The 24,099-nt window shown below is 44.5% G+C and overlaps 1 protein-coding gene and 1 pseudogene across 1 annotated transcript in view; one reads left to right on the forward strand and one right to left on the reverse strand.

The window, feature by feature from the left end:
• Positions 1–24,099, forward strand: part of LOC121294072 (neurabin-2-like) — a 215,898-nt gene that overhangs the window by 36,937 nt on the left and 154,862 nt on the right. The window lies entirely within an intron of this gene.
• LOC121269276 lies at positions 19,138–19,237 on the reverse strand (annotated as a pseudogene).

Below are 24,099 nucleotides of genomic sequence, written 5' to 3' on the forward strand. Positions count from 1 at the left end.
ACCACCTGATCAGTATCAAGTAAAGTAGAAGCATGTTCTGCCATCTTGGTTCAAAGTTCATTATGAATGCAACCAGCGAATGAAATGATTGGTTGTGGGCTTTGAGCTAATTGCATTATATGAAATTTTACACTTTCATATGTAGTGATAACTTCTTCAGTCCCACCCACAAGCCATTCTCTAAGTATATCTAATTCTAGCAGTAATAATCCGTCAGGATTGTGATAATTTGTTTAATTAGAGACGGATAGAAATATACTGACAGAAGGGGGAAAATGGTAAGTAACTCCTGTGCCATTTTAAGTGTTAATATAAAAGTTCTCTAATAACTTAAACTGAAAGCAATCTTTGATATGTCTTCGAGTACTGTAGTGTTCTATGCTTTAATTACTTGATGACTAAACTACATTCCCTCTCTCCCTTCACCACATAATCTATTTTTTTTATTAGAATCTGTTAAAATATTCTCCTTTAGATTACTTCCTTTAATTGTTCTCTTTCTTTTCTGGATAATTCATAATAGAAGGCATAAACTTTGGCCAGTCAGTGGCAGACAGCTTATTAATGAAATAATTAGAATTATAATTTGCTTGTTTCATACTTGCCACTGGAAGAAGTACACGCTTGTTTAATGATATGTAGACATGCTTTATATGCCCTACAGTAAGACTGATTTATCCTGCAGATCTGCTACTCTAAGCACTTAATCAGTGAAGTAGCAAAGATGCCAAAAGCTTCCTCATGACTGTAGAAGACAATGTTTGACGAGCAGCTTGTGGAAAGGGGGAAGGTATGTGAAAGACAAGTTAGGGACGGACAACAAATGCTGGTGTTGCCAGTGATGCTCACATCCCAGGAACAAATGAAAAGAATTTCAGAATCTACTATCTTCCGTTCAGCCAATCTATGATTTAGTTAGCTAATCTAATGTATGTTACTCGTTAACAACTACTGGTATTAGTATAATAGTCAGCCAGTTCACTCATGACAGTTAAACGTGTGTCAACTCACAGAAATAATCTTGTTAAGAGCCATTGTGATCTACTTCCTCCTATTATCATAGAGCTGAATAATTGACTTTTCTCTCCCAAGGATGGATGATCCTGCATGGCTCCATATGAAGTAAATGATGAATAAGCTGCAGAGAGCAATTAGATAGCAGCTTATTAGATAATTCACCACAGAAACAGGACAAGGACTGAGTAAGCACAGTCTTTCTCCCATAATGGGGAGTGTTTGGGCATTAATAGCAATCTTAATATTTTATCTAGCCACAGACAAAGCACTGACAATCATTTCTTGACAGGTAAAATGCGATAAGAAGTTAGGTGTGGGGGTTCAGGTGAAAAAAACAGTGAAGAGCATGTGATTCATGAAAACATTGAAAACAGTTAACCCCATTGTCTGCCTATATCTGTTTGGGTCCTGTGTGCCAAATGGACATTGGCCACATCCCCAAAGACATGCTCTGTGGCGAATCGGCACGAGACCAACAGATCACCCATATATGTGACACAAGGGCGTCAGTAAGCGAGACTTCAAGTTGACTAGGATCGACGTTGATGCATGGGAAGTCCTCGCTGCCAGAATGCCTGGAGTCAAGTAGTCAGGAAGGGCGTGGTAAAAGCAGAGGACAAAAGGATTGACCAGATTACAGGAAAGAGAGCCGGCCAGAAGGGAAAAAGCATCAGTTGAACTTGGGCCAATGGTATTCATCTTGCCAGCTGCGGAATGGACGGCCACTCACGAATCAGCCTCTACAGCCAAACAGACAACGTCCAATCCAGGAGTGACATACACCCTCGGCGCAGTCCGTCATCTCCGAAGAAGATTGTATATCTGATAGATAGCTAATGTAAATATATATTTATCATAGATAGATTTGAATGGAGGCGGCTGGGTTTACATTATTAACTTGCAAAATATTCAAATTGATCTTTACGAGTAAACCAGAGGCTTAGCTGCGAGTAAAGCTGTCAACAAGATTTAAGAACAGGGAAGTGCTAAATGTTAACAACTTGCTTGACCTTTCTGAGGAAGTCACATTCCAAGTTGACAATGGTAAGCCCTATGATATGGTGTAACTGGACACCCATGAAGCTTTTGATAAAGTTATGTATGAAAGGTTGTGATAAAAATATATCTATGGTAAAACCTGGTGCTGGACAAAGAATTGGCAATCAGTGGAATAATGTAGACTTGGGGAAGCATGCTGTGTGAAGAGCAAAAAAATTAGTTCTGGTCTTCCTACTGCTATTAATCTACATTTTATTATTTGTTTGAGGGATAAATATTGCTGGTAATGCCAGCATTTACTTCCCATCCTTAATTGACCTTGAGAAGATGGCGGTGAGCCACCTTCTTGAACCTTTGCATTCCATTTGGTGTAGGTATACTCATAGTACTATTAGTGAGGGTGTTTCACGATTTTGAGCCAGCAACAGTGAAGGAATGGCAATATATTTCTAAGTCAGGATTTTGTGTGACTTGGAGGAGAACTTGCAGGTGGTGGTGTTCCCATGTACCTGATACCCATGTTTTTCTAGGTGGTGGAGGTCACAGGTTTGGAAGTTGCTGTCGAAGGAGCCTTGGTGAGTCGCAGCAGTGCATCTCGTATATGGTACATACTGTTGCCACTCTGCATCAACAGTGGATGAAGTCAGTGCTTAAGGTGATGGCTGGGGTGCCAATCAACCAGGTTGCTTTGTCCTGGATGGTGTCAAGCTTCTTCAATATCGCTGAGAAAAGAGATATTTTTTGTTGAAGCTTTTTGTCTTGCACTCATCAGGACAATTTGCAAGAATACCAAATGAAAAGGGAACAACAATTTATACTGTATGAGAGAATGCTGACTGGTTGGCAAGTGGACTCAGATTGGTAGAGGCATTGCCATGGAGAATGTACCAGTTGATGGTGACTGACCGTTAACTGCCAAACATTGTTTTAAATTTAAACCAGGCAGCTTGACTCTTATTGGGCAAGGCACTGCCCTGAGGAATAAACCAGCAAATGGCTGTCACTTATTTTGTTTAGCCGAAACAGGCGCAATGTGTATACATGTTCTTCTGTCTGCAAAGAACAGGGCTCTGTGTATTAATATTTCTAGCTTCGAGTACATGCAAATGCACCATACTGTGAGCTGGACTGACAATCTTAAATTGGTTATCAGCTTAATTCTTAGCACACTGAAGATTATTTAGCCAATGTTGTCCAATCGTGGAATCACATTGAATGTTGGACAATGTGTTTTGAGTCTTGCAAGCCTCGGCTGGTTGGATATGGTCTGTATCCTGCACATTGCGAACAGTGGCTGGGACATGCAGTTTGATACAATCCGCCAGTCTTTGGGACGTACGAACTACATACCTAGCATCACACTGGCACTGAAATTCATATAACACATTACTCATTTGGGTGAAAGACAGAATTTTTTTTGGCTTGATGGCAGCGTCCTGTTAACGGCGAATACCACTTGTGTTGCTACTGCAGAGTAGCAGCATGAAACAGCTAGTTTCATCTGTTGCTCAAGTTTTTGAGATACCTTGCCTTCCAGGGTAACCTGAGATTGACTGGGCACTTTTCAGGGCCAAAAGGCCTGTTCATGAGTTTGCGCGATGTTGTTGGAGCTGCACTCATCCAGGCAACTGAAGAGTATTCCATCACACTCCTGACTTGTACCTTGTGGACAGGCTTTAGGGAGTCAGGAAGTGAGTTAATTGCCACTGAATTCCCGTCCTCTGACCTGCTCTTGTAGCTACAGTGTTCATATGGCTGGTCCAGTTATGTCCTGGCAACAGCCAGGATGTTGATGGTTGGGATCTCAAAGATGGTAATGCTATTGAACTACAAGGGGAGATGGTAATATTCTGTCTTGTTGGAGATGGTCATTGCCTGGCACTTGTGTGGCATGAGTATCATTTGTGTTACTGAAGTGCCATCTAGTCGATTTACTGTTGATACTAGGCTGATAATAGAGTCAACAAGCTATGTAAATATTTAGACAAAACTTGCAAGTGCAGAATTATGGCAAATACAAGTAACTGGTAGCAGGATTAGAGCAGTGTTGACGTTAAGTCATTTCAGGTAGTGGGTGGTGGGGATCTGGAACTCACTGCCTGAAAGGCTGGTGGACTCAGAAACCCTCATCGCATTTAAAAATATGCACTTGATATGCACTTGAAGTGCCGTAAGCTACAAGGCTACAGACGAAGAGCTGGAAATTGGGATTAGTCTGGATGGCTCTTTCTCATCTGGCACAAACACAATGGGTCAAATAACCTCTTTCTGTGCCATAAATTTCTATGGTGCTATGAAATGAAAATTGATATGGCTAAATGCACATTGGAAGAGAGAATAGGAGAAACAGTTACTCAGTGAAAAGAGTTGAATGAGCTAAATGAGACCTTGTATTACTGACAGATTTAACTTTTATCATGTTCAGTCATTGTAGAATAGAAATCAAAAAAGCTAACAGAATACTGAACTATATTGTCGAAATACTGGAGTACAAATCTGAGTCTGTAATGCTGAAACTGGTCAGGTGACTCCTCCTGCACTGTGTTCAGTTCTAGCCACTTAGACATGAGATAAACATCTCCTGAGGAATGTTGCAGAGAAGGGACTTGGGGCTGATCCCTTGTGTCTTCTAACTTAGCTGCGAGGATAGGTTAAGTTCTCGACAGAAATTTCCTTGGGACTGCTTCCATTCTACCGCTGTAACATTGGCAGAAACTTCATCCGGGCTCATAAATGACAAACATCTGCCAAAATTACCGAATTGAACCTTTGTAAAACTCTGATTCAGCCTCAACTGCAATTTGTGTCCAATTCTGGACACCACACTTTAGGAAGAATGCGAAGGCTTTAGAGAGGGTGTAGAAAGTTCTACAGGACATAGCTGCTAGATTGGGTCAGTGGTAGGTGGTGAGACGACCAATGTGAAGGAAAAACCTACATGACCTCGTCCTCACCACTCGCAGATGCAACTGAAAGCTGCAGTCACTTTTGAGGTCTTTGCCACAGACCTTCTGGCTGGAAAACATATAGCCATGCTGCTATGTACACCCACCCCCTGCCAGGGGCTTAGGTTAAATGGTGGCCAGCAGCTATAGTGCAACATAGAATTTGTAGCAACATGTGTCTGGTACTGAACCTTGAATTAATCCTTTAGAGGCTAGGAGGTGATATCATGCTTGAGAATTAATAAACGTGGTTGACTTTTCATTTCAACCTTGCTGATCAGCGTTAAATATCAACCAATTTCTCCTCCCTCACACTTCTTTGTACACAAGCAGGCGCTCATTTATAAGATACAGCTTAGTCATAAATGAAAATTAGGAAATATTAAATGGCATGAAGAACTCAGCCATACTGCTTCCTTAAATTCCCTCCTCTCATTCCTCTATCTTGACCCGGGAGTCTGGTCTCTCTGCCGAATGCAGTAATACCAATGCTTCTGTATGTCTTCACAGGTAACATGCCAAACATATGATATCATCATTGCACTTAATTACATCCTGTCATTCTCCATATTGGGCTAAGCAGCACACTCAGAAGCTAAATTTTGCATTGCATATTGTGCAAAAGGAAATTTTCTGCTGGTCAATTCTATCCTAGGCAAAACCTGTATTTGCACGCTATCACAAAACAACATACTCCACTGTGTCATTTTTCAGCTGGATGTTTGCTTTGCATTTTCACTTGTATTGCAGCCAGTTAATTATGTGCCTCAGCCACAAAGTCTACACATAAACAGTATCTGCAGTTGTACATTTATACGTGGGTGTGCCAGCATAGCTGCTGCCCATGATGCATAATGCAGAAAAAAACAAGGGTATGAATTGAACGTCACGCACAAATTCATATTTATGAAATGTGAAAAGGGAGTATGAGCAGATCTGTTGCAGGTGCCACAGAACTTGTGTGCTGTATGATTTCCAGCCAGCCAATTTTGTTACTCTAGTTGGTTATTGTTACCATGGCGATGGTATATGAAAAAATATAGCACTGGCTTCTTACAAACTAGTTAATTGAATGCCAAAAACTGAATTGAGGTAAACCTGTTGAAATTCATACTTTGGATGGATCGGCTCATATTTTCCATGAACTTTGTAATACGAGAGCTATCAGCATCAATCGCTGATTGTAACAAACTCTCTATAGCAGTAGGAATCTTAGCAAAATTTAAACAATTTCACCCTGAATTCTCAGGGGCACATGTTAGTACAAAATCTCACTGGACGGCCAGTGACATTTAGATGACTATATAAGAATGGTTGTTGTGAGAATTTGAAGAAAATCACACTGATGAACAAATAGTTCCGTTCACAATGGTAAAAGCAAAATGCTGCAGATGCTGGAAGTCAGAAATAAAAACAGAAAATGCTGGGAAAACTCAGCTTGAAGAGTCATACGGACTCGAAACATTTACTCTGTTTCTCTACCCACAGATGCTGCCAGACCTGCTGAGTTTTTCCAGCATTTACTGTTTTTGTTTTGGTTCAATCCACTATGACTAATATCTTTTAGCTAGATGATACATAATCTAACATAAATTGCACAAAAGAATGCGTAGCAAAACCAGGACTCAGTGCTTACTAAAGAGTGGTACAAAAAGGGAACTGATGACCAAGAGTTCCAACATGTTTTACATGAGGGAGAGAGGTTGGGGTAGAGAGTCAAAAACATGGTCAGAGGTAGGGTATTGCAGAGGATTTTAGAGAGCTTGTGTGGTTTTAGGAAGAAATTTACAGTCTGGATATAAGGCTATAAGCTCTGCAACAGAGAAGGGGTTGGCGGGGGGACAAAGTAGACCAGAGTGGAGGGGACGTGCTGTGATATAAATTTAAAGATGATAGCAATGTTTCCTGTGTACCAACACCAGCACAGGCCTGTGAAGTGAATGGCTTGTTTTCACGCTGTAAATTCTATGTAAAATTCTATGGCTGAATCTATATCAAGGGGTGGAATTTTCCCAGGCCAGGGTAGGTGCGTTTGAGTGCGTGTGGGGAGTTAAATCCCCTAAAGGTGACGGGATCTCAACACCATCCTGCCCTAACCCACGCTTCACAAGGGTGGGTTCCAAGGTGAATGGGGAACCCCTTTGGCTCTGTCAATTAAGATACTTTAAAAGCCAATTAAGTATTGTTTTAACCCTCAATCCTGAATTTCCCCACCTGAGCACGTTTTCCAACCTGTCAGCAACTCGCTTGGGTCATTGAGGCAAGTGCACAGCGGGGAGTGATTCTTCAGTGAAATTGATAGGCTGGGAAGCCTTCGATCAGTGAAAGTAAGGAACAGGTGAGAGGCTGCTATTCACAGCCCTTCTTCTCAGTGAGTGCCATCAGTGCTTGCCAATTCTTTGGAAGGCATTTTGCCAGTCTAGCAGTTCACCTACTTTCAGCTGTGCCTCCCTGCTGACACCTTCACCACAGTATGACAGCAGCTTATGTGGCTGTAGCTTCCACATCTGGTGAGGGATAAGAGGAGAAACCACAGCACCCCCAATAGCAGCTGCCTCCTCCTCAGCTGCAACCCCCTCCACAGGGCAGAGGGGATGATTACCGAGATTCAGCTGGAGGCAAGACCGCCCCACCCCATTATAGGGTCTAGAGGCCCAGGATCAACTCTCTCGACATTTCTGATCACGAGCGTCTCAGGAGTCTCAGATTCTCATGACAGGTCATCTTGACACCTTCATCCTCCTGGAACAAGAACCCTTCCCAATGGAGCAGGTGGGCACACATTGCCAATGACCGATAAGGTGCCTGGCACTGGAGAGCCACTGGCCCTCACCCTGTACCCTACCCCCGCCCCAGATCTCTGTCACTCACTAAGGTTCTGTGCCCTCCACTGTGAGGAAAGAAGGCAGAGAGGTGTGGCTGTCTGTAATGGCTCATTCGGAGAGGAGAGAATGACGCCAGTTGTGACGGCTAAATGTGAAGTATGGGAGAGAGAGGGCGATAGGATGAGAGTGAGTGTTGGCTGCTCAGAGAGGGATGTGAGTAGGTGTTTGGAGAGAGAGAAAAACTAATGAGCTGCAGGGTGTGTTGACCGGAGGCTTTAGAATGCTGGGCAGGTCAGAGTGTGGGGCCTGGCACCTGAAAGAACTAAGCCACCCATCTTTCTGGCACTCTTGAGGTCCTGAGTCCTCTTGGTGCACTGTCTTCAGGCCGGAGGGACCCCACATCTGCTGCGTACATCACCAACCATTCCCGTCCATGCCTGCTTGGGTGGAGAGATTGTCCTTTTTCTGTCATTGTGGGAGAGCTCATTCACTTCACTGCGGCCCCTCGGATCCCACAGCAGGACCTCGAGGTAAGAGTGAGAGACCCAGAAGGTTGGGGGGGGAGTGGCGTGGGAAGGGGGCAGCCTCCCCAAGTTCTTCTCTTCATTCCTATGGTTGCTGCAGTCTGAGAAATCCAAGAGCTAGTGAATCATTCTGACCCATGTCGCGGTCCCATCAATTAGAAAACCTTCCTTTGACAGAATGGACATTTACCCTCCACGATTGACTAGGGAGCTCGTGATTGACCAGGGACCAGCAGGATGCTAACATACCGTTTAAAGAACCTCAGCAAAGCCCATGCCGCCTGTCACCTGGGTCCCGACCTACGTTTAATCAGCCAGGGACTAACTTGGGACACCTAGGTGTCAAGCCTCCCAATGTTACCTGCAGTCAGTTTTCACTTCCGCAACATAGAAGCCCCATCCTGAGCATACAGAAAACTAAAATTTAAAATGGAACTTGAACATAAACCGTTTTGTCATTTTGCTTTGAGTAGTTCCCCCATCCTGCTCTTCAATGGCCTTTTCTGGTTAGTCAGGCAGAACGGTCCCAGATTGTCGGTGTAATTAACTGGCAGGAAGAGTGATTTAATCTGGGAGGGCCCAATAATGTCACCTTTTCCCCTGCCCTGGGATGTAGTGCTTCATTTTCACAGGGTGCTCCATTTAGTATTCAGGCTGATGTACTGATTAAACTCACTCAGCTGAGGCACTTGAGCTAAAGTGACAGGGTGCCCAGGAACTTGAACAGGAAACGTCTAATCAGCTCACATAAAACATGTAACTGCCTCACCACTGCAGGCAAAGGGGGTGGAAGAGTACGATAGATCACTCTAGAAAAGATGGTCGTCCCACCAATTTATTTTTCAATGTTATCTTTATTGTCATTCGACACAGAACTGAATTGATTTATGTTAAATTGAATATTTACCTAATTTGGGCTCCTTTTTAAAATAAAATCACTTCATAAAATTTTAGGATACCAATGTCAGTGTGATTTTAATTATTAGTACACATTCAGCGTGCTCTCTTTCGGAGCTTTCCTTTACTAGATTTGTTGTGGCCATGTTTACCACACTTGTTTTCAATTTCACCCAAGCATTGCCTGATTTTGTTTAGTGTTTAGAACTACTAGTGAATGCCCTGTAGTCGTGCCCACAGTGAGCCTTATTTACCTGTGATTTTTTTTTGTTCCCGTTTCCTGATGTTTGACCAAATCGCTGTTTTTGGTGCGCCCAAGAAATAGGGGTGTTTCTTTGTCCTGTAAAATGTATCCGTTTGGTGTTGATGATTTCTTCTGTTTGTGTTCTGCACTTGCGATGTTCCCTTTGTTCAATCTGTCTGTCCATGTGTATAATTGATTAATTTGTCATGATATGCCTGTTGTTTATGTATGTCTCTCCCTTGACATAAGTGTGACATGTTTAGTTTATTGATATCTGCTTTTTAATCAGTTTGATGTTGTGTTTGTGGTTTACTTACAGTATTTTTTTCTGCCCGTATTTGTGGTTTTTGCACTGATTTATGTCTGATGTTTTTCTGGGTGACAAAATTGAGCACAGTTTTAATTGTGCAAGTCCAATGTGTTTGAATGATATATAATAGCTGTTGTGTACTCTTGATTTTGTGGCTTAATATTTTGGTTTGCATCTGTGCCGGATGTATCTATGACCTATGTGTGGTACTGTTACATTGGAAGACATTTTTGCATTGCTGTGATGTGTCATGTTCATTTGTATGTCAAAGTTTGATAATTGGATATGTCAGTTTGTGTGTAAAGAGAGATTAGAAAGAGCTTGCATTTACAGAGCATTTCACATTCTAGGGCAAGGGTTCCCTTGCCATGATTTGCGATTCCTGTTGAGGTCATTTTATGATCATTTGGGGTTGTGGGTCCCTAGGAAACAAAGGTGACTTATTACAATTAGGAGCTTTAAAAGGTTGTTATGTTTTGAATCTTTACAATCCAAGTGTGAGCTTCCACCTGCATTTCTGTGCAGTGAACCATAGACACTATGTTGGCCTCTAGCTGCTCTCTCTCCCTCTCGGACCTTAGCAAAACTAACCTGTCTGTGGTATTTTAGGAAAGCACATAACCTGATATCACAGTGGTTTCCTCTGTATGCTTTCCATCTCAAAGCCCATCGCTATGGCAATATAAAGTACGTGGGCCTTGTATCCAGGCAGAAATGTTGATTAGTCATTCTTTACACCCCAAATACTCTTAATGTGGACAGTTTAATATGCAACTGTTTACAACACAATATGTACGAGACTGTTCCGGGACTTTGGAGACTCAACATCTATCCGTTGCTAGCACACAGGCTGCTGCCATTGTCTCTAAATGGAAGCCTCTTGCACCTTTTTCCCAGTAAAACAATCTCGGCCTCCTTTAATATCTAACAATTAAACCACCCAGGCTTGCTGTCAGACAGCTTTCAGAGCAGGTCACATGACCCCCTTTAATTTTTTTCCCCTTAAATTTAAAGATATAGACTCAAAGCATAATAACCTTATAAACCTCATAATTGTAACACCTCACCTAAAGAATGGAAGTCATTACCATAGTGATGAGTTTTCATAAACATTATCCAAAATATAGCAAATTACAACATCCTATTTACTTTAACAACTAAATTACTACATACAGTACAAGTAACATTCTCCTCACCATGCTGTCACATTGCCCATTTAATGGTCCATCCCAGGGGCATCACGACGTTCAACCTGTAACAGTCAAAAAAAAGGTTAAGATTCAAAGTCCTTTTTGCAGCGATTTCATTTCAGAAAATTGCTGCAAAGTTACAAGGCCACAAGAAGCTTGGACAATCCTATTACAAAGTGTTTTGGTAGGAAAAGCATTGGAGGTTTTTTTCAACCCTTTCGGATGACCGGTCTACAGATTATGATGCTGTTCTGATTACTCCTCTGTGAAGTGCTCTGGGAAGTTTGTTTACATTGAAGGCATGGAGTAAATGCAAGGAGAGCAGTCTGATGTGGAATCATGTGTTGCGGGCCTGGAAGCTCTTATATTGTCACTATGGGTGATGTTTTTGTTGTGGAGCAATTAATAGACCAGCAGAAGGCAATGGTAAATCACCACTGACAAAAACTGCTAATAAATTATTGCAAGGGTTTGTTTAGTGTCTCACTAAGAGGCCTGGAGGTTCATATGATTGAACATTAAGTGTTTATTGGTAGCAGATAAGAATATACATATCCAAGGTATGGCCCTAACTAGGTGCTATCTCCATGCTGGTTTCTGCTCTACTCAGTCCACCCTTATGTGACTTTCTGTATCATACTGTGGGTGGTACTGTTTCCCCAATTCCACATTAACCCATGCTATGCCGAATACCCTTATACTACAAAAAAGGTGAAGCTTCAGCAGACAATGAGCTAAAGACCTGCCTTCAGGCAGAGCACATGTGGAGTGGAATGGCTACAACTAGTGAAATTGTGGGAATGGAAATGTTGGACAGGTGGGGAATGATAACGAAAAGAGTTGAGGGGGACCACTGAGTATGATCAATGGTGTGGGGTGGGGGGGGGGGGGGGGGGGGGGGGGGGGGGGGGGGGGGGGGGGTGGGGTGGCGTGGCGGGGGACAGAATTGGAGGGGGTGTGGTTTAATGAAGAATAGACCTTCAATGAAGCAGAAATGGTGGGTAAGGGATAGAGTGAGAACAGCTGGAAAAATGTGAGGCTTTGAAATCCTGAGAGCTGCCTGTCAGTCCTGATATCTAACTGGTATCATTGATGAATTTGTTCATTAGAGGAGGAGGGGGAAAATGGCAATTTTCATTAATTTCAGAAAGGGAGAGCAAAGATTACGGTTACAGGAAGGAGTGAAGGAACAGGGAGAGGGTAGCTTCTTATTTAGTTAGGTAGGTAAAAAAAAGTCATTATTTATTTAATTTGACACTGATATTTTTATAAAGTGTAAATGATAAGTAGGAAAGATATGTGTGGAATTAAACAATTCCTCCGTATAAAAATGTAATTGTTGGCAGCTGGATGACTCATGCCATGGTGTTACCACTGATGCAAGGGCTGAATGGCATTTATTTCAGTGAACATATTACCAGTAATGGAAACAGAGGATATCTCCTGGCATTACTAAGGCAATAAGAGCATTACTAAGTCATCACATCTGACAATAGACAACAAAATGGACAAGCGCAATTATTTATTTTAAATATTTCATCTCGCTGTTGATTGCGTTCTTTGAAGGGAGGTGATTCTACCTTTCAGTCTTGGTTCATATTGCAACTTGACAATTTATGGCATTACATTCAATGTGAAGGCAGATATTGTGGTTAAGTTATCTCCACAACTGAAAGGGGGTTGTCCCTTTCACCCTAAATAAATTAGAACATGTAAGAGCTGGTTGCTAAGGTAAGACATTTCTCTTTGCAATCACAGAATCATATATTCCGAAAATAAGTGAAGCTTATTCTTAGCTAAGTTGTTACAGTTGACCTGCAAGTGCAATATTGATTTGTTTAGTCATATTAAAAAAAAATTACAGGCTTAATTTGGAGATATGCCGAACCGGGAAAGGAGGCAGACGGGCGCTAAAAATAGCACGGCGGCCTATGTGCTGGTTCCCCGGCTCCATCCTGCCTAGGCCATTTGCCGCATGCAGTGCGTAGCCAATTAAATCAATAAAAGGCCTATTAGGACTTGATAGTGGAGGCTGGCAGGGATTTTCCAGTCTGTCTCCAGCTTCCTGCAGGTGGCGAGGGCACTGTCCCAGTGGCAAACCAGGGTGGGCACCCAGTTCTCCAGGCAGACCTAGAGGCCCTACATGCCTGCCTGGGTTGCCTGGCTGCAGCAGCACTGCAGGCCACCCTGTACAGGGGCTTTCCTCCCACCACCCCCACTGCCAGCTCCCCCACAGTAGTGGCCTCCAGATGCAATTTTTAAAATTTAAACTTAAAAAATTGGAGAGAGAGTGTCTCCATTTTGAAGGTCTCTGGCACTCTAGCTTCAATTGGACGACAAGCCCACCCCCCCCGGCCATTAATTGGCCGCTCTGGGGAAAATCATATTAAATGACTATTTCCCACAGAGTGTGAACTTCTGACCCCCCGTGTGAGCCTCACAGTAGGGTTCAGAAGCCTGCAGGGATAATCCAGCCCTACGTTTAGAGCTTCATCAGATCTTCAGAAATGTCAACCCTGCATGTGCAGTTAGTTATTTTGTAGAGTAGTGACGAGCGTTATGTAGGTAAATGTCACAGCCATGTTTGCACACAGCACGACCACACAAACAGCAATAAGATGAATAACCAATTAGTTTGTTCTTGGGACTGAGAGAAGGGCAGTGCTCAGGACACCAGGTGAACTCCTCGGCTTCATCAATTCATAGGATTTTTGCTGCCTAACTGACTCAGAGCACCAGGTTGACGGGACCTTGGCTTAACGTCTCATCTGAAGAGTGGCACTTCAATATTATAAGTATTCTCGCAGGACTGCACTAGCGCGGTTAAGATTGAGTTCAAATTCTTGGAATGAAGCTCAAACATGTAACCTTTTGAGAGCATTTCTGAGCATCTTCAGTGAATTAATCCAAATAAGCAAATATGAAATGTAGGCTTTTGACTTTTCCTTTGGCCCATTCATATTTGACTCAGAACCAAAGCAGATATTGAGCTTATAGTTTTATATATCAATCCCTTTTGCTGTTCACACATTCTTGGTCATGAGGTGAGATTCTAGTGTGAGAATGTCTCTTATTTTGATGCCAAAAACTGGTAAGAATTCTTTGCCCCACTTTTAAGATTAATGATGTGGCCTGGCTGCTGTGTCATAGAAAGGAGCCAAGCAAAAGTTAGGTTCTTTCCTTAAAGCAAGTTTGAAGGCAATCATAGGCCCCCTCAGTGATAGAGATTGGGGAGCAGGTTACATAGCCCACCTTTCAGCTGAATTTGGTGCATGACAGGGAAACAATAAGGAGAGAAAGAGGAGAGAGAATGCCTTAAGATGCCTTCTGAAAAGAAACATTTAAAAAGTTATCGTGAAAAATCGATTCAGTGCTAAGCGTAATTCATACTTTGTGGGCTGCAGCTGCTTAAAGATGCAATCCAACATCCTCCAAACCTGGCTGCCAAGTGTTAAGGGTTTTTGGAAGCTTTTATGCCAAAATAGGATGCACTTGGTTTCAAGGAACCCTAAGTGGCACTTGGTGAGTCAGCTGACTTTGTGCCAATACTGCAGTAGCTTGTAAACAAGGGGCAGAATTTTACATCTCGCGGGTGGGCGTGCGCCCCACCCCATCGGGTGTAAAATAGCACGAGAAGATGTCCGGTGAGCATCCCGATGTCGTCCCACATGCGTGCAACCCTCAGGTTGGTGGGCACGTGCAGGTGTCAGAGCCATGTCAGCCATCAATTAAGAGGCCACTTAACGCCATTAAAAACCCACTTGAACCTGATTTTACGTTGCCCATGTGATTTCACGCTCGTCAAACGGGCAGCCCACATTTTGCAAAACCTCATCCAAGGGTGGGATAAAAAGGGTCAGCAGCATTGCCAGTGTGAGTAGTGAAGTTTAGGAGATAGTTTGCTGCTGGTTGCTTATTTGAACTTCACAGCTTCATCTCTGCTCCATTCTGAGCATTTCTTGGCTTCATTTCAGGGCTCATTGGTGTCCCCATGGCCCCCGGAGGATTCAGACCGTATGGACCCTTCCAGGTTTCAGACAGCCTCCTGTTACCCTGTAATGGGGATTGTGGTCTCCGCTAGTGGCACCTCCTCTGAGGAGGAAGAGAGGGACAGAAGGGAGAGGAGGCCGGGTGTCCCAATGCAGCTTCCAGGGGAGGGACCTGTGGGAGGAGAGGCGCAGGCACAAGGGGGGCAGGGGCAGCAGGTAGTCCATGGCAGATGGGGCCACAGAAGACACCACTATCCTGCTGCCAGGGTTTACAGGCAGCGAAGCAGCTACCTCAATATGTCTGAGGTGCAGTGCCGAAGGAGGCTCCCCTCTCAAGGGAGACCGTGACCTCCATTTATCAGATGATTGGGCCTGAGATCAGCTTCGACTGTGTGGGTGGACACCCCATGCCAGTGGCCCTGGAAGTCACAGTGGCCCTCAATTCTATGCCTCCGGCTCTTTCCAAGGGTCAGTGGGGGATCTTTGTGGAGTCTCCCAATCAGCTGCCCACAGTTGCATCAAGCCAGTGACAGAAGCTCTGTTCTGGCAGCTAATGACACTAATTCATTGCCGTATGGACGAGGCCAGCCAGGCTGAGCGAGCCAGAGGCTTTGCAGCGATTGCTGGTTTCCCCCACATCCAGGGTGCAGTCGACTGCACACATGTGGCCATGAAGGCGCCAGCGGGTCAGCAGGAGGGGATTCCCACTCACTGAACGTCCAGATAGCGTGTGACCATAGGATGCACATTCTGCAAGTCTGTGCACGGTACCCTGGCAGCTCCCATGATACTTATATCCTCAGACACTCCCAGGTGCCGGGGCTCTTCAGTGCTCCAGTCTGACTGGATGGGTGGCTGCTGGGTGACAAGGGCTATCCGTTGAAAAGTGGCTTATGGCGCCTCTCCGCCACCCAAGAACAGAGGCAGAGCAGCGTTCCAATAGGAGCCTTGCCTCCACGGGGCAGTGATAGAGAGGACCACAGGTCTTCTCAAGATGCACTTCCTATGCCTGGACTGTTCAGGGGGAGCACTGCAATACCCCCCAGAGCGCGTGTCACAGAACATGGTTGCATGCTGTACTCTCCACAATCTGGCACTGCTCCACAGGTCACCCGGGATGAATCCAGTAGTGAGTCAGAATAGGAGCACAGTGAGGAGAATGCTGAGGGTGTGGAGGCAGACCTCTGTATCTTTCAGGGAGGCAGGGACACCAGGGATGCCTTGATCCAACGCTCCTTCAGCCAGGTTGCCAAAGATCTGCTTCCACCTCATGCCAGGGCTGCTGCCTCCATCCTGGGTGTCTGAAATGACCCTTTCATATGAACCCAAAGTCCACTCAGTGCCTGTGCAATAAGATTTAGAGCCACTCATGTCCAGCATTACATACTGGCATACCCTGCACCAACAAAATAAAAAGGTGAAGCATACTCAGGCCATTACTACAAAAATAAAATTTATCTCATTTTGACAATCCAAATAGATTAACATAACCTTCTCTGGTTTTCATCCCCAGACTAGTAAACGTAAACAAAACATTACACAATGGGAGATCACCTGTGACTAGTCCCTCTTATGCTCACGGTGCCTTAAACTTATGTTTGCAAGTGCTACGTCTTGGTGCCCCTAATGGCCCCCCCCACTCCCCACCCCACCCCAGCAGTGGCATTGGAGACAGCCCGCTGACTCTGGTGTCTTGTTGGTCTTAATGACCTTGGCGGTCGTCCTCTGGCCAATGGAGCCTATTCTGGCCTTGGGAATGCCACAGTTAGCATCTACCCAGTTGTCGCAGCCTCATCAGATGCCACGGTCACTAGCAGAGGGGCGGAGGAGCTACTACCGTCACCCAGAGTGTCCCGAGAGGAGCCCACAGAGATGACAAGCAGCTTGTGTGCCAACATGTGGTCACTCTGGACCTCCCTGCTCACCATTGATGGGTGGGCACCCACCTGGGATACTGGGTGCCTCATCCATCTCCCACACTGACACTGACCAGCTGAGATCATTGCCCATGTGAGGGCTTGCAGGTCCAGGCGCAACCCCAGGAACCCCTCATTCTGTTCCTGGAGCTGTCTCTCCATGAGAGTCACCACTCTATCAATGGGAGAGGCAGCGTGCTCGGCCATGAGGGTCAACCCAGTGCTTATACTCCGCATGGATTCCTCCACAACAGAGACCATGGCACACATTCCCTCATGGATTTCCACAGATCCTCCCACACATCCTGCTGGACATCCAGCATCTGCCGCCTAATGGGCGACTCCAGAGGCTGCCTTCGACTCAGCATTGCCCTTCGACCATTGGTGCCATGGGCATTCTCTGCCTCCACCTGCCCCTCAAGCGAGTGCAAAGTGCCCTCACTGCTGTGCTCCGACATTCTAGCTGACGATCTAATGACCACTGATGTGCTGGTATCTGTGCTGATGCTTGGTTCAGAGAGTGGTTGTGACACAAGTGCATGTGAAGCCTAATGGTGCCCTGGCATCAGGGGTGGCTCTTCGGAATCCAGAGAGTGATTGTTTGTTGGTGAATCTAAAAGGGAGAACAAGGATATGTCATTAGTTTAAGTCATCACAATGTCACTGTGCATGCCAGGCACCCTGGTCAGACAGTGGAGATCTGTAGCATGGTGCCATCGTCCTTCAGTGATCAATGAGGAATCCAGTCTGGAGGCTCCCATCAATGGTGAGACTGCACAAGAATGTTTGCACCATCCGAAACTCTCAACTCATTGCACTGCACTCTTACTTTCGTCTGATACCCCAGCGTCTCTGAGGCTGGCTGACCGAGGTTGGTGGTGCCTCTGCAACTCCAAGGTGTCCTGCTCAAATCTGTATAGAATTAGGAGGTTTGGGGGCCTTTGCCGGTCCATGACCTTTCAACATTGTTATGGGTTGTCTTCTCCTGAAAGGACAGAGGAGCATTGATTAGTCTCCTCTCTACCTGCAGCACCATTGCAGCCTGGCCAACTGCAACTGAGGAACACCTTGCAGGGCACATTGGAGTTGTGGCCCTCGAGCCGCAAGGCACTCAGTCCAAGCAGCCAGGGCTCACCCCCTTGGCCAGCTTCGGCATCATTGACAGTTGGCACTCAGACTCTGGCACCCCTGAGCTCCACAAGGGGAGAGCCAGACCTTAACACTTCAAGACACTGATCCGTGCCAGCATGGTACTCACCCTTCCCGAGTGCAGCAGACCATTAAACCTTATGTGGCACTGCACCGTGCATCATCGTGACTGCTGACCTACGCTGCCACCTCCTCCCAAGCTCTTTTTGTGAGGCACGGTGGCCTTCTCTTTCCACCTCTGGGGACAAGGGTGTCCCTCTTGGCAGCCCCCTCCTCCAGGAGGGCCGCGAGCCACCCATCCAAAAACCAGGGGGCCGAGTGCCCACCCGACCTCCCCTCCCACCTGGCATCTCCAGCCGCACTTGAGGCAATAACTTTGGTGTTCAGCACGCTGCAAATACGTTTTTCCCTGGCAGCCTTCAAGGACCTGGCCTGCGCTGTTTTTAAACCGGCGGCTGGGTTGCCATCGGATCCCCCACCCTCGCCCGGCCTTTTCCGACCATTGGGAAGACGCGTTTCACGCTGGGCGGGCCTTAATTGGCCAGCTGTCATGAAATCCCGGTCGGTGGCCGATCGTCGGTGGTGGCCCATTTCCTGACCATTCGTGGGCCTGTCGATTGCGCCCACACGCCAAGGGTAAAATCCAGGCCAATGTGTACCCAGAAATGTACATTTCCCGAGGTGATCCTCATGTGCAGTAGCCAAAAGGGCAGAGCTGTGTTAATTTTCAGCTGAACCATGTCTTTTAAAAAAGTAAAAGAAACAAGAATGAATGATAACGTAATTTTGAAGTTTATCTTAGAAAAATTGAATTTTTAAGGAGCCCGTGAAGAAAATGATCTTTAAAAAAAACTTCACATTGGGGAACATTTAGGTTAAATCAGTTACCTTTGTGTCTATAGCTTCTCGGTTTTCCCTGGAGATTCTGTAGTTCTGTCTGAAAATTGTGGTGTTTTTGAATAACTGTGTTTGGAGTTTCTGTGTAGTACTTAGTTAGCACAATTTATCTGCCTGTCACGTTGAACACCCTTTCATCCCTGCTTTATTAATAGGTCTCACTTAGTCTAATCACTCACTGATTAGACTAAGAAATGCCTATTTCCCCAAGGAATTTTCTTAGCTCCTAGACATTTATTTTTTTTAACACTTCACGAATTTGCATGTCATCCTTGCGCAGGGGCCATGTTGATCTTCTCTGTATCATTCCTTTAAGGCTATCCCTCTAAAATTGTCTTATTTTTCATCTTTTTAATGAGATAAATCCTTGTGAAAGGGGAACAGCTGCTACAAAGCAAGCTTTAAGTTTTGGCCCGTCTATGTTAAGTTTGTCACCTGTTCTTCGAATGAAACTGTTCATTCACTGTTTCAATTGAGGCTTTCGCTGTATTTGTATTCCAGAAACTGGCCAGTCTCACTTTTTCTTTCTTTAAGTACAAATGAAAAACAAAGTTAAACTACAGCTGTGAAGTGAAGAGGAATTAAATGAATTGAAATTAATATCGAGAGAAAGAGGCAGGAAATGAGCTTGGAGAAACAGGGAGTGAACTAGGGGAGCAAAGATATCACAAAAGATTGCAATATATTGAACATTTCTACCTGCTGTACTGGAGTGAGGTAAGAGCCCAATCTGTGCAAACCAAAGGAGGTCATCTAATTCCAAAAATTATTCATCTCACAAAAGTAGTTCCATAGGCCGGAATTTTCCAGAGCACCCCCCCCCCCCCCCAAAACGCTGGCTTGCCATTGAAATCTCTGTTCATATCGGTGGAACTGGAAGATCCCGCTGGCGTGAGGGGCTGGAAAATTCCGGCTAATACTTTCAGAGCAGCCAAAGTCAACTGCTGGTATTAATTCTCTGTAGACCTGTAGACTCCAGTAAATATCCTTAATTCTGGAATACTAGTTTATTAATTTATCTATGAGGAGCTGGCACGTAAGAAGAGTTGAGGCCTGGGCAGATCAACCATGATCTTATTGAATGGTGGGGCAGACTTGAGGGGCCGAATGGCCTACTCCTGCTCCTATTTCTTATGTTCTTATGTATAAACACTGATGTGTAGTACTTCTCTTCTTTAGTTTTCCCACACTTCATACTCCAGTGTGAACACGTCTATCCCAATAGTGTTACAGCCAACTCGGCAGGGTTTGTTCCAGACAACTTGCCACTCTATTCACTATTTTTGATGATTGGGTTTTCACACACAGATGAAATTCCTCTCTACATTATCTTACAAAGCTGTTAGCTATCTGAAAACAATTATGGTCATTAAAACAGTGAATGGAGGAGTGTCACCGAATGTTTTAAGCAATTTGTTATCAATAGTGCACAGGAGAATTTCGTTGTGTGTTATTCTGACACCCCTGTCAAGTTGTCAGTGCTCCTGCGATAAATTTCTTTCAATGCTCAATTCTAAAAGGACATTTGAAATGCTGAATTATGTAAAAAAATAAATTAACAACTTAACAGCACTAATTGCATACCTTTTTTTTTAGATGGTATATTTCACCATTTAGCAGTTATATTTTCCAAATTGTTTTCAGGCCTGATGACTCTTGAAGTTTCCTTAATGGAACGTGGTCACAGAATCACAAAATTCTGCAGCGTTTAGAATGATTCATTATCAAGGAAACAAAATACTCTTTGATAAGACCACTTATGGGTCATTGAAGTATTATTAATAGACTAATAGCACTGCAGGGTTTCTGTTCCTGTATTCTATTACAATTTACATGAAACAGCGACACTTAATTATAAGTTATAGGTATGATTTTGGAAGAATGTCCTTGTTAATGAAAGAAAAAAACAATTTCAAAAGTATATTAAGCACATAAAACATTCCATGATACGGTTATATACAATAAGAATGATGCAAGGTGTGTATTAACTGTGCTGGAAGCTCACTAGCCTTATCATGTTATCAAATGTTGATGATGTCTCAGTAAACTGGAACTAAACCTGTCAGGATGAAGAGATCGATTTCTATTAGATTTCGTAGTATATTTCAGGCAGAAAGTGAGCTAGAAAAGATATTTGTTCTTGAATCTATCCTATGGTCTAGTTGGAGAATGGTAGCTGGGGCGAACATTTTGGCCCAGGGTGAGGTGAACTGTACAGAGCTTCTGAGCCATACAGACCAGTGAGGTCCTGATTGACCCTTAGGTGTTAGCTAATCTCAGTGGCAGAGGTGATAGGAGCGTTAGAACTGGCCTCAGTGGGGTGGAAATTTATTTTGAGAACCGTCCTGCTTATCATTGTGGTGAACTGAGATGATACATGTTTCAGGGAGATACAGAATGCTGCAGCTAAAGAAGCTGATCAATAGTTTGTAGTTTTGTGAATATATGTGAGCATCTCTTAAAAGAGGGGGAAAAAAACTGAACCTGAAATTTTTCCCTCAGTATAATAAAGAGGGTAGAATCTTCCCAGCCCTGAGGAGAAGGATTTGGAAGTTGGAGTTGAGGGGTACAACTCTAAAGGGCATGCAGAAATAGAGGGACCTGGATGTAAATGTGCGTAAGTCATTAAAGGTACCATGAAGCATGCAGCATCCTAGACTTCATTAATAGGGGCATAGAGTGCAAGAGCAAGGGGATTATGCTGAACTTGTATAAGATATTAGTTAGACCTCAGCTGGAGTATTGCGTACAGTTCTGAGCGTCACACTAAAGGAAGGATGTGAATGCATTGGAGAGAGTGCAGAAGAGGTTCACAAAAATAGTTCCAAGGATGAGAAACTTCAGTTATGAAGATAGATTGGAGAATTTGGGAATGTTCTGCTTGGAGAGCAGACAGCTAAGAGGAGGTTGATAGAGGTGTTCAAAATCATGAGAGGGCTTCTTTGAGGAGATAGAAGTTTCCACTTCTAAAATGATCAAGAATGAGAGGCCACAGATTCAATGTAATTTGCAAAAGAAACAAATACGATGGAGAAAAACCTTTTTCACTCAGTGAGTGGTTCAGGTCTGGAATGCACTGCCTGGAATTGTGGTAGAGGCAGGATCATTCGAGGCATTCAAGAGGGCATTAGATGATTATTTAAATTGAAACAATGTGCAGGGTTACAGGGAAAAGGCAGGAGAATGGCATCAAGTCACAATGCTCATTCGGAGAGCTGGTGTAGACACGATGGGCCGAATGGGCTCCTTCTGCATCACAACAATTCTGAGATCCTGTGATTGAGAGTACGTTTTGCACATTGACATGTCCCTGCTTCTGTGTGCTTCTGCTCAAGCGGGCCAGAAGTGGCAGCGGCTGCCTGGCCGGGGGCAGTGGGCAGACATCACGGCTAATTTGCATGCAATTTGGAACAGTTGAACAAAGTGCCAGGTGATCTTGGGAAAGATGCATGGGCTGTCCCTGTTGTGTCACTCTAGCTCCCCCAACCCCTCCCTCCTCGGCAACAGGCGAAAGAAGATGGCCTCACAGCGGGAGGTTAGAGCATTGTTAACGTTCAGGCTGTGAAGGAACTAAGCACTAACAAATGGTATGGTTGTGGTCTGTCCATGCAGCAGATTTGTCATTGAGCCCTGAAACAGTGGAAATGGATGCCCCTGTTGACCATTTGCAGTGAACCTTGTATCCACTTCACAGGTGCCAATGGCAGCTACATTGCCTCCCTGCTGCTTCCTCAGTTTGGCTTCCCTGCAGCGCCTCCCCAGGTCTCCCAGTGGGGCCTTCAATGCTCTGTGCTTATGCCCCGAGAAACCGCCCACTGTCCTTAATTGAACGGCGAATGGGAAAGTGGCCTTTTAATTGGCCACCCCCGTATGATTCCCTCTGTCAGCGCACCTCTGTCCCAAACAAGGTCAGGACCCAGACATTAACATTTAGAGTTGATAAGATTCCAACAACATAGTTTCCAGCACAGAAATCAGCCATTCTGTCCACCTGGTGTATACTTGTGTTTACGCTCCACATGATCATATGAGCCTCCTGTTACCGCTCTTCATCTAACCCTATCAGCAAATCCTTCTATTCGTTTCTCCCTGTTACACTTGTGACTTCGATCATCTACATGCAGAGTAATCCTTGATTCGTTTTGGGACAAGGCAGGATTGTGTTTGTTGCTCTCTAACTTTTAAGTTATTTTTATTGGCTCCTTGGATTTACAGCAAGAAAATCAGATTAGGACTGTGACCTGCTTCCTTGTACACTGCTCCTGGCTCAGCAGTTATTAGGCACAAAGGATGTACCTAGTCATTGATTTCACTGATTTTCTCTCATGAGGACATTCCTGGCCTCCACTTTACACTTCCCCATAGCTGAAAACAGGAAATTGCCAAACTGCTGCACCGCATATGCTCCCCACCATATGTTGAATCACTAGCAGCAGCTCAGTCTTGTAATAACCCTTGAATGGTGATTGCTCTTCACTAAGTATAGTTTCATGAGTGATTCCACACTAAATGTTCTTGAGTGCAGTCAGGCAGGTGCAATCCATTCAAGGCTGATGGAAGTACAATGTTCCAATCTAATGGACCACTCTGACCTACAGTCTAGTCTTGATAATTTGAGTTGTCCAATAATTTGAATTGAGCCGTGTAAGTCACATCGCAAAAAGAGAAATTAACGCCAAAAATGAATGATCAAATAATTGGAAAAAGTAGCTTTGAACTACGAGCAGTGGACTAGTTGTCCGTAGAATTATACATCCAAATGCAACATTTAATTACCGATCCATCAGTCTACTCTCGGTCATAAGTAAGGTGATGGAAGGGGTCATCAATAGTGCTATCAAGCGACACTTGCTTAGTGATAACCATCCCACTGACGCTCAGTTTGTGTTCTGCCAGGGCTACCCAGCTTCTGACCTCATCACAGCTTCAAACATAGACAAAAGAGCTGAACTCCAGAGGTGAGGTGAGAGTGACTGCCCTTGACATCAACGCAGCATTTAACTGAGCATCAAGGAGCAAAATTGGTCAATGGGAGTCAGGGGGAAAACGCTGCTGGTTGGAATCATACCTAGCATAAAGGAACATTGTTGTGGTTGTGGGAGTTCAATCATTTCAGTTCCAGGACATCACCGCAGCAGTTCCTCAGGGTAGTGTCCTAGGCTCACCCATCTTCAGCTGCTTCATCAATGGCCTCCCT

The sequence above is a fragment of the Carcharodon carcharias genome, chromosome 23, assembly GCF_017639515.1.
Source record: "Carcharodon carcharias isolate sCarCar2 chromosome 23, sCarCar2.pri, whole genome shotgun sequence".
NCBI lineage: Eukaryota > Metazoa > Chordata > Chondrichthyes > Lamniformes > Lamnidae > Carcharodon > Carcharodon carcharias.